The 12464-nt window shown below is 42.1% G+C and overlaps 1 non-coding gene across 1 annotated transcript; it reads right to left on the reverse strand.

The window, feature by feature from the left end:
* Positions 1-669: 669 nt before the first annotated feature.
* On the reverse strand, positions 670-775 carry LOC125589561. The gene has a single exon (XR_007325731.1). It is a non-coding gene; the product is annotated as a small nucleolar RNA R71 (small nucleolar RNA).
* Positions 776-12464: the final 11689 nt, after the last annotated feature.

The raw sequence follows: 12464 nt of genomic DNA on the forward strand, positions 1-12464 counted from the left end.
ACGCAACCACTTCGTCGTCGATCGATACGCACAACCAACCGTCGACCGACACCAGACCATCATCGTCGATCGATCCCAATCGTTCGACAACGATCGATACTACACCGCGTACGTCGATCGATACCGTGTCGTCAAAAATGGTAAACATTATTATTCTAACTCAGGACGAGAACGGAAACCTGTATGACCAGGCCGGTCATCTGCGTAATGCAACAGGTCAGAAAATAGATGCTCAGGGAACTGTAATCCCTGATGCTGATGCTACAGGAGCTGCTCAACCTGTAGATGAGGACGCTCGATCGAAACCACTGGCCGACTACAATCGCCCAGATGAGTACTATTCCAACAGATCAGCTATTCGACTTCCGGAGATCCAGAAGCAGAATTTCGAGCTGAAGCCTCAATACTACACTCTCGTGTCGCAGATACCCTACTCTGGGTTACCGCACGAGCATCCTATGGACCATTTGGAACGGTTCGAGGATCTAATCGCTGCTATTCGGATGGAAGGAGTCCCCGAAGATTACCTGCTGTGCAAGCTCTTCAGATACACGCTGAATGGAGAAGCGATGCACTGGCTTAGGCAGCAACCCACAGGATCTTTAACATCCTGGAGCGACATCAAGAATGCTTTCTTACGAAACTTCTTCGATGAGGCGCGCGCTGAAGAACTTCGGAACAAAATTTCCACATTCTCGCAGAAGGCTGGAGAGTCCTTCAAAGATGCGTGGATTAGATTTAGGTTCTTCCAGCGAGACTGTCCACACCACGGATTTAACGAAGTGCAGCTGCTAAGCACTTTCTTCCGAGGTCTCGCCTTACAGTATCAAATGGCCCTTGATACGGCGAGTGAAGGAAACTTCACTACTCGGAATCCGTTGGAAGCTGTGAGACTTATCGAAAACCTTGCTAACAGCAGCAGCACCAAAAACACTGACTCTGAACGGAAGAAGTCTGTAGCCTCTATCGGGAAGGAACAGATGGACGAAGTAAGAGCTAAGTTAGATGTGGTGCACGAGCTTCTTAGGAAGCAAGTCTGTTCAGCTGAAGGAGAAGTAGCAGATACGGAAGGAGAAGAAAATGTGAACTACATCGGAGGTACCGGATTCCAGAAATTTGGAAACCAGGGCGGAAACAGAAACTTCTTTGGAAATGGCCAAAGAAGTAACCAAAATTCACAATTTCAAAAACCCTTCAACAACACAAGAGCTACTCGAACTCTTACTACCAAAATCCACCACCCAGACTCAGGAAAGCAAGATCGAAGAGATGCTTGATCGAGTACTGTTGGGACAACAACAAATCACCGTGGATTTCAACGGTAAGATAGACTCCGCCTACAACAATCTGAACACCAAAATCGAGACCTTAGGGACTCAGGTGAGAAAACTTGAAACCCAAGTAATTCAGACGGGCGAGACTATAAAGAGGCAAGAAGCTTTCGCTAGAGAGGCAGGAGCCGACAAAGGAAAACACCACGCAAATGCCATCATAGATGATGATTTCTGGCAAGTGGTGAGAAATGAAAAGCTTGAGGAAGGAGATTTCGAAATCGAAAGCTCCATGAGTCTCGGCGGATCCCAATGGTGTCGACCGATGTCGATGAACTCGCATCGATCGACAGACCATGATGAAGATCGATGGATGGATTACTCCAGTCATCGATCGATGTCGTCTGCCGAATCGACTGAATGCAATGCGGTTCGAATTCTAACTCATGAAGAATTTGCAGCTAAGCATCCTCACCCACCCTCCCCTTTCTATGAAAAAATCGATCGATCGGTTAAGCCAACCATCGATCGACAGAGTAAGTCCGACGTCGATCGTCACAACACACCTCCCATCGATCGACAAGCACCTCTGACATACCGAGTGCGGTTACCCTCAATCGATAATGATTACATCAACGCACTCAGACCACCACCTAAACCATTAGCAAACCCAACCCTTTAAATAGTTCACCAGAATCAGTTCAAGAAGAACAAGAATCTGAAGGGAGAAGGTTAAGGAAAAGAAAGGAGAAGATTCCTAAAAACCTTAAGAGGGAAGCTAACGATAAGGAGATGGATGGTTTCACTAAACGAGTCCTCAGAATCCCAATCGAAAAACCTGTTGATGAAGCTTACTTCACACAGCGGTTGTGGATGTTCTTCAGAGAAACAAAGGTAACCGAGGAGGACATTAGGAGAATGTTTCATCAAGTCAGAGAGAAGATGAAGCACAGAATCACATTGACGAAGAAGAGTGATCCTGGGAAGTTTGCAATACCATGCGTAGTCAAGGGTGTTGAATTTCCCCATTCAATGTGTGACACAGGAGCATCAGTTAGTATCCTCCCTAGGATCATGGCAGACCAGCTTGGTTTGACCATCGAACCCTCAACGGAATCCTTCACCTTCGTGGATCTTTCAGAGAAACGATCAGGAGGTATCATAAGAGATCTGGAGGTACAGATTGGTAATGCCCTTGTCCCTGTAGATTTTCATGTCCTAGACATCGAGCTTAACTGGAACTCTTCACTTCTGCTTGGAAGATCTTTCCTAGCTACAGTAGGAGCCGTATGTGACATGAACAAAAACAAATTGTGTCTAACGCTCATAGACCCAAACATCCACTACGACCCCATCCGACCTAAGAGAAAGGTCATTAATTCTGTGGATTATGGAAAAGAACTCGGCTTCATTGGCGCATGCCATTGTGGAGCAGAGTATGAATCGGAGTACGAAACAGAGTACTCGGAATCGATCGACACCCCAACCTTTCCATCGATCGATTCCAATGTGTCAACGGTGACCGATGACCGCAACAACACGTCACTCGACGTAATGCACCCAGTTGACCATTTCGCTTCACCTAATCATTGTTACCAACATTTTGCCTTCCAACCTCCAAGCAAGAGAGGACATGATGATTATTCCATAGGCAGTTGGGCAGACAGTGGTTCCCATGAAAGTTTTGCAGTTGACACTGTAATTACTTCACCTAATGAGGAACATACGGAGGAATACGATGAGGATTATTGGAAAGAACGTGCAATAGAAATGTCTTTGCAGGATGAAAGACTTGAAACACACAAGTTCACCAACACGCTTCCAACATCGTTCGACGCTGTGCACTCCACATCGGTCGATACCCACCCTCGTCCAGCAAAACAATCGATCGACACCCGTAAAGAAACATCGATCGATATTCGCGCCGCAGCAAAAATTCAGGAGCAGGAGAATATTCCCTCCCCAACTAGGTTTATAGATACCTATATAAATCGTTTTGCACCTCCGAAACCACCTACACACATCAGAGCAAACACACAAGTAAAAAAGATGAACACTCTTCCTTCTACATCAACAGAAAAATCCATGAAGAGCAATCATCTCAAGAACACAAGTTCTGCAGAAATTACTCTGCCATCGATCGATGCAACTGTATCTACATCGATCGATACTACTCTAAACCCTAATCTTTCTATTTCTAAATTGAATGATTATGCAAACATTGATTACGGTTTTCTAACACCTGATGAATTTGGTATTTTCAGGGACCCAGATGGCAACGCACGTGCAATGGATGGAAGGATTTTACAAGTGTCCAGAGAGGACATAGCAGACATCCTTCAAGTAGCCAATGGACCTGAAAATCTATTCTCACAGCAACGTGGCACTCCAGACGTCATTCAAACAGATCCTAACAACCACGAAGGAGTCGCCACAACAGAGATCAACCCAGATCTATCACGCCAACCAAAAGGGCAAGCATCGATCGACGGTACAACGGAGACATCGATCGATGGTACAACGGAGACATCGATCGACAGGGTGACACCAACGTCGATCGATAGGCATAACCGACGTCGATCGACAGACGGTATGAATGTGGGAACCGCGCTTTCGACATGTACGGAGCCAGAAAGTTCACTTGGGAACAAAGGGACGAGTATGGAGTCTACAGAGATGAGCGTGGACACGCACGAGGCGTAGCTGGTGAGATGATACCTGTCACAAAGGACAACATCAGGAAAATACTGGAAAGAGCATCTCTTTTTGAAGAGAGCCACATCTGTCTTCCAGAACATGCCACTTCCTTCACACTCACAAGACTGGCACCAGAACTCTACACCAAAGATGAAATCAATGAGATGGTGTTTGGTATTTGTGGAGCTCAGGAGAAACTGGGAGAGGAGCTCAAAACATTGGTCGAAGATACACATCAGCCTTTGGATAGAGGCTACAATGAGCTTTTCAGATGTATGGCAGAAATGAGGACAGAAATTGAGAGTTTACGTCAGCAACTTGAGAAGGAAGCTACGACCTCAGCATCGATCGATGCACCACGTGCAACATCGATCGACGTCAGTCTTCCTACAGCTCAGATCCCTGCAGAACCGCAATGTTCAACACAACACAGGGATGAATGGGAAGTCTCATACATCGACACGAGGATAAACGATGTTTACTGCCCTCTCAACAACAACGTGGACTGGCTAAGCACTAAAATCGGGCTACTACAGCAAGATCTGGACACCATTCGCAAGAAGGACCAACAACCAGCCACATCGATCGACATGTGTACCTTCACATCGCTTGACGCTAAAGTCTCAGCCATGAATGAGAGGCTGAGGACTTACGAGGATATTCATGACCGCTTTATATCACCAGTCATGATAGATTTAAACAAATTGTCTAGTCAATTACTTCATGCCTAAAAAGACTTGACAAACGCTGCGATGACATCTACTTTCCATTCGACAACAAAATCAGTGGACTAGACAACCACGCAGAATGGCTACAGAAAGAAGTCAAAGCCATTCAGAGGCAACTCGCAGCTCAACACCAGATATCAGCATTGATCGATACGACACTAGCGAAATCGATCGATGGTAACTCGCCGAGATCGACCAACGAACACATAATCGCATCGATCGACGCCGAGTCTACACCAATCGGCGAGCAGCTGATACACAAGACGGTAGAGTCAATGCAAAAGGAACTGGCAGATCTTTCAGCATACGCCTATGACAACATAGGCTGGCACCAGGTCAGCATTGACAACATTCAAGAAAGGCTACAGAACATCTCCAAAGTACTTGAGAAGATGGATGACAAATGGACAAGAAATGATGAGGCCACAAGAAGTTTCATTGCATCTTGGTCCAGAATGCGTACAGATGACGTGGATGCTTGCTTTCCAACAAGCAGCTGCTTCTCCACCCAATAGCCAATCACTACCACAGACAAGCTAAAAGACTATAACCAAGCGCTGAGTGGGAGGCAACCCACTATTAGGTATTTTACTTTGGTTTTATTAGCTAGCATTTAATTTCTTTCGTTTTATTTCTTTCAGATTTAGGAGACCAAGAGTAGGAGGACCTGAATATCGACCGACGACGAGACGTCGACATCGTTCGACATAGGCAACCACACGACTATCGATGTAACACTTACCCATCGATCGATATCTAATCCGGTCAGATGTATCTTCCTTACTTGTTACATTTCGTACATCATAAACTAGTCATCATAACTCCGGCTGAGTTACACTGAGACAGTGTAATTTAAGTCTGGGGGGAGATTTACTGATATAATTTATTTTATTCTTATGTAAAAAGGAATTTCAAATAAATTATGCTTAGCTATTGAAAATAGGGACTATAATCTTATATTGATTTAAACATGAATATCTAACCAATCTTTAGCACCATTTTAGATTTACTGATTGCAGATAGCACTAAAGATGCTAAAGCGGATCAACCTATCAACTACACACTTGCCTTGGACCGTATGAAGTAACCAAAGCTGATTTCCAACACTAAACCTGACATAAACGCTTGTCTTGGGGCTTGGTATACATGGGATCGGATTCTTCAAAGAGGTCTGGAAGGTAACGCCTGGTTTAGATTATTTATCACAATTTATCTCTCTACATTTCGACCTTAGATTAGTTAGTGAGTATTAAAAAAAATAATATAATAATAATAATAATAAAATAAACAAAAAAAAAATATATATATATATATATATAAATAAGATCTATTGTTTAATTAGGATGAGTCTGAACAGGACTTAGTGGCTAAAACCATTAAGGCTTGATTCATAAAGACTCAAATAAAAGAGTTCGAAACGGGACTTGGAGGCGGCAATCTTCAAGGCTCGGTTTCGCAAAGAACTCTTGGATATAGGTCAAAAAGAAGTGAACAAAACTTGGTGGCAACCACCACTAAGTTTTGATTCATGGAAGCCTGTCCAATCTTGGTCACTGATCCTGCAATGGAAGCAGACTTTGACTCAAGAGAGAAATTTAGAGAGAGAGAAACTAGGAACTAACTTTTACCTGCACCTCCACATACCTGTCTAAAATCCTTGCATCCTATGATCGATACTCCCAAGGTAAAGCATTCTCTTTATATTTATGCTAAGAAATGAAATCAGTAGAGGGGATGTCAGACGTGAATTGATAAGTTGTGTTATCTTAGAAATGGTTGCTAAGCTAGGATATTGCATGGTGTGCTTTTGTGATTAGGACTTTTCAAATGTGGTTGCAAAATTGTTAAGGAAAGATTTCTATGTTTTAAAATCTTAAATTCCCAAATATTTTCAAACCTCTTTCAGAGAGACTGCATGTATGTTTTGCTTGAGGACAAGCAAAAGGGTAAGTCTGGGGGAGTTGATATACCTTGGATTTGACCCATTTTTATCCATGGTATATAAGTATTTTACTATATATATATATCTGTGTTTTCTACTCTTCTAGGTATGTTTTCAGGTTCAGGTGCGTTTCAGAGTAAAGCTACGACTTTGGAGCATTTTAGAGCTTAAAGGACATTTCACCCGAGCTGACCACTTAGAGGTCGACGAGAGGAAGAATAATCGATCGATGTGCATCAGTGCTGACGATCGATATCAGGAAATACCTCGACAGATGAAGATTAATATCGATCGATGTACACAAGTACCATCGATCGATGTCGATACACCAGACGCGACATTTTGGATTCAGCAGACTTAAAAACCAAGGCCAAGCCAAATTACCAAAATGCCCTGACGATTTTTTATCCTAGTAGAATATATACTGCCTAAGTTTTTGACAGGAGAAGAAGAGAGCTTTTTCTAGACCTAGTTTTGTTACAAGTTTCATTTGGGAGAGAAGATCACTTGTGATTGGAACTCCTTGTTTCTATTTCTTTTCATCTATTCTATGAGTTTCTATTTCTCTATTGATATGAATTGCTTTGCTATGTCTGAGTAGTTCAACTGTTAGATCCAGGGTTCAGATAGGTTTGTGGGATTAGCCCCAAACTATAGATCTGCCTTGTTGTGATATTCATGATAGATTTGTATTCATTGCTTGTTTTAGCCTTGCTAACTAGAACTTGATCATAGGATTGCATATTCAAACACCCTTGTTATCCCATCCTGACATCTATCTATCATATTAGGATTGCTAGAGAGGGCTAACCGCCAATTTAGAATCTTAGTAGGGCATTTCATACTCGCGCATAGGCCTGGCTAGAACCCGTCGATCGATGTCCCCAACTGCCAATCGATCGACGTTGGCAAATGTGTATCGGTCGACGTCTTAATAGACTATCGATCGACACTCTCTCGTTGTCTGCATACTAACCGTTGATACACGAGATCTAGTCTGTTAACCAGTGGTACATGCGACAGCTGATCACTGAGTTAAGCGAATGAGCTCTAATATATCATGCATGCAACAGTTAGGCATCTATAGGTATTATAATCTCCAACACCTGAATAGTGGCCCAACATCTAATATCATTTCCAACCAAGTTACATTTATTATTTACTCGCATTGTTACTATTGCTATTTCATTTAAACATTTACAACCTTTAGAATTAATAAACACTAGATTTAATTGTTCCCTAGCTCCTTGTGGATTTGATCCCTAAGTACTACATCTGAATCTCTTTTGATGAGAGTAACACTCCTTAGGGTAATTTGAGTGGTATTAGGTCCCATTACTTACACGAAAAATCTTTTGTACAATCAGATCAAGTCTTACGAAGAAACTTTCGAATGTAAAAATAATTGGTTTTAAGAAGAAGTATTTTTTGTATGGCAAACACAAACCTGTAAGATCTGACTTTGGATGATCATTCAAAACTTTATCTCTTCGCATTACGATCTAATAGATCTTATTTTTTGGCCCTGCGGCTTGCTGACTTCTGCCTTTCTTTTCCCTCGGCCACATCCGAGAAGGCAATCCCACAGCTGACTCCGCACTGGTTCTGTATTAAACCTCTTAGACTTCGTCTTCCTCAGACAAAAAAAGAATCAATTTTCATAAGCCTATAGGTAACATTATACGAAACATTTGTTGTCTAATTGAAACCTAGAGCGGAGAATCGTTTTCTACGACTATCGGTCATCTTAAGACAAATAACCCTGGCAAACTTGGCCTATCAATCTGGACAAGCGCTCTTTGGCCCTCGGTCAACTACACCTTCCAGTAAAAGTTTGAACTAGAATTCGGAATCCTCTTAAAGGACAATCTAAACTAACATGATCTTCATGTTAACACGAAAATACCATGGTCTAATCCTTGACCTACAACTTCCTTGGCTATCTGAGTGAACACATCCTTCAGGCCAAGCCAGAGTATTTGAGCAACCATGGCTCCATCACTTAATGCCTAAACGACAATCTGCGATTTGTTTAAAAATGTCATGTGACTATTAAGAGAACAATTATCGTATAACCCATAGTCGGAAATCATATGATAAATTCTTCGTAACAAAACTAAGTCCTAACAACCAAACGGTTAACAGAAAATCTAAACTTGTCGACAATGGACCAGGTTCAATACGCTCCACCATTAAATTTAAAACCCGCTATGTTTTACCCATAATACACGGCATGTAAGGAAAAAATCGTAACAAAGCTCCTAGACCTATATGAAACATCCTCAAAAATGCACGAAATAGATCTTGAAAGGCCAACACTTCACAAAGCACTATGTAGGAAAACGCTTCTTCTCATGGACAAATTTACGCGACCCCTCAGTCCTAATTCCTCGATCGCAAATCACACTATTAGCATCCAAACAGCAATAACAGTTTTCGCTGCGAACATCCGTAGACAAACAAAAAATGTTTCTCCGACGTAGGGTTAAGACTAAACTCTTGCAGCACCGCGAAACATCTTCAAGCCCGCAAATATTTCAACCACGAAACGCGGCATGCAAAAGAAAAACAAACCTTCAGTATCGCGAGACGTCGCAGACGCTTGAAGAATAAGTTTTTTCGACAAAAATACCTTTCTCGATAAAAACACTTTCTTGGAAGACCAAACAGTCATACGCACTAACATCTTCTCAACCATGTATCCTTCGCGAAGAGTCAAAAACGGTAATATCTACCGATAAGTTTGTTACTAATCACAACAAACTCTAAACGTTCTAAACCGACTAAGCCATCTCATAGAGATAGCCCTCGAACACCCGACACAAGGGTAATAGCGCTACATTAAAAAAAATCTGTAATTTTGGTCAGCACTTTCGGGAAACTTAAAAATTGTCCTCAAAGAGATTCTCGATTCCTACCATACAAGTCACGTAAGCCGAGAACATATTGCGGACTTTAATATTCGAGCGTCTTCAGAAATCCCGCAAGTTTACGCACTGCGGAAAACTCTCGAAACAGATTGGGGATATAGCAGTTCACACAGAGTTAGATTACTAGATGACAACTCGTAATCTTCCCTCTACACCCATATAAAATGCCATCTGCAGCAACATCCATGATAACATCTACACGACATATAAACGAGACCTTAGACCGTAAAGGTCTCCCTGGAAAATAGGTCATAAGAATCTTAACTCCAAGACAAACTACGAAAGGCTTGATCCCTTCAACAAGGGTACGTAGGCAGCCATCATAAGGCGCAGCCCCAATCTTATTCCATTACACTCTCAGAAGAATGAGAAGACCACTTACGACGGATCTTTTCAACCATTAATTCCGCCTAACTTCCCTAACTTGCCAAACATGCCAAGCCACTCGTTAGAACCTCACGCTAAAAGCTCATAATTCTAACGAGCTGGGGGCTAACTATTGGGGTCTAAATCGGTCACGACGGAATCAATGTCTAAAATTCCCCGGAAAATATTTCTCGCAATATAAATTTCGTATAGTTTTTATTGAAAAGGTTGTACGGCGTTCTAGAATTATTAAATCGACAATAAGAAGCAAAGATTGTTAGGGTCAAAAAATTGATATCTCAAAATAAACGTCCCACAATTGTGTTTCTGTACAAAATCTTTCTCGACACACTCTCGACAAAAGTTCTTGAGCAAAAGACTCGAGAGAAATGGATCACGGAACCAAACAAGCAGTCCAACTCGTTCGTTCGGCCCTTTTGAGGTGCAGAACTGCATAGACGCGTCAAACGTTCAGCTATGAATGAAGATCTTCCCATGGTTTGATTGAGCCATATTTTGACACATTATAGAGCTTTGAGTTAGCTTTACAATGCCACCGTTCTGAGATCAATCATCATCATGTAGCATAAGTTATGCCCGTTTTATTGAAGGGTGGACAGAGGACACCATCCAGCTCGGCGGATGGCCGAGCTTGATGTACCAAACGACCAGCTCAGTTCGGCGGATGGCCGAGCTGGATCGAACACGCGACCATTTCGGCCATCCGCCGAGCTGGACTAAACCAGTTCAGCAGATGGCCGAGCTGGAACGATCGTGCTGTCTTCATCTCGTCCTCGCAGCTCCCCCCCCCCTTCGGGATTAGAACGAACCTACTCTTGTTTCATCTTGATCGGAGTCACCATTGGAACTTTACGATTTAAAAATCACAAGAACTCGTTCTCTTGAAGAACATTCGGATTGATCATATAAAACGGCAACGGTTAGCTGAACACCTCGAATTGCCTATGCTATACGAGGAATTTGGATGTTCTTCGGAATCAACGTCGTTTCGAAAGCGCTCTTTTTATAAACTTGTAAAAACGCCTAAGTCGGAAAACGGCCTGAAAGGTCCCAAAAGGCTAAGAGCCCACTTATGATTTTATACCAAATCAAACCCAATCGCTATGACAGTTTATCGTTTGTTATGCAAGAGAAGAAAAATATCAAGTTCGGAGGATAAATGTGAAGTTTCCAAAGATAAACACAAAGATCGAAGGAAAATGGAATATTTCCGCGAAGCGATAAACTCGACCAAAGGCAGAAAGGGAAAGAGCAAACCGCCTCTAGGAGGAGTATATTAGGACGTCTAGGTTGAAGAGGCAAGGGGCCAATTCTTTTTACTCTTAGAACTCTCTGCACTTAGAAACTTTTAGGCGTTATTCTCGACATGCTCTGTTTCTATGACTGGCACCCGATTACTAGACAAACTCGCCCAGGCAGTTCGATCTCGTGTTCTACTCTTTCAATTGAACTACGTTCGGCTTGATCCTCGAAAGGGGTACATAGGCAGCCTTCCATAATGTTCAGTCTGAAATCAAATCAAAACATTTTTTCATATCTTTTTTCGTTTGTTGTTATCGAGCTGCGACTCAACTAGGTTTAAGGTTATTGGTCGTAAGAACTAGGGAACTCGCTGACAGCTCTTGCGGCCGAAGCTTTTGTAATCTTTTATAATGATCACAACGCACTTATGCTGATTCAAAATAAGATCAACTCTTCCTAAACTCGCTTTATTGTCTTTACATATTTTTGGCATTTATTTGGTTATTTATCGTTGGCTCTCGCAGAAAATCCGGGACCTCTGGGAAAGTTAGGGTTTCTTGACTTTCCTAATTTAAACAAAAATCGACAGTGCGAATTTCGGTTCCCACAATTTTTATGCAATGGTATATGATTTTTTTAGAGTCTATTATATGGGTTCGGAGTATGTTTTAGAGTGTTTGCAGGTTCATGTATGTTTTGGAGAATTTTGATGATTCTAGGGCCTTTTGAGGTGCAGAACTCCACATATGCGTCAGATGTTTAGCTATGGTTAAAGTCCTTCCTACAATGAGATTGATCCGATCTTTTTACACAAGATATAGATTTGAGTTATATTTCCAAAGCCACCGGTTTGAGGTCAGTCAGCATCCTGTAGCAGAGAAGTTATGCTTGTTTTACTAAAGTGTGGTATGTCTACCTCACGAGAGGAAGCTGTCGAAGAGATGAAGGAATGCCGATCGACGACAGACCCTTTGTGTCGGCCGACGGTGATTCCAGAAGACAGGACGAGCCTATTTCATGATCGAATTAAGCCCATAAAGCACCACAAATTACCAGAAAACCCTTGGACGACCTAAAACCATATTTATATGTTTTCTAAGCCGATGTTGGCGGCTACGCTTTATTCTATTCATTGTTCTTAGTTTTATGGTTGGAGAGAAGAGAGGAACTCCTTCTGAGTTCTTTTGGAACTCCATTTCTTTTGGTTTGTTAATATTTATATCTATTCATTTATGATTTTGGTGACAAACATCATGTCTGAAAAGAT

Source organism: Brassica napus, chromosome A2 (genome assembly GCF_020379485.1).
Source record: "Brassica napus cultivar Da-Ae chromosome A2, Da-Ae, whole genome shotgun sequence".
NCBI lineage: Eukaryota > Viridiplantae > Streptophyta > Magnoliopsida > Brassicales > Brassicaceae > Brassica > Brassica napus.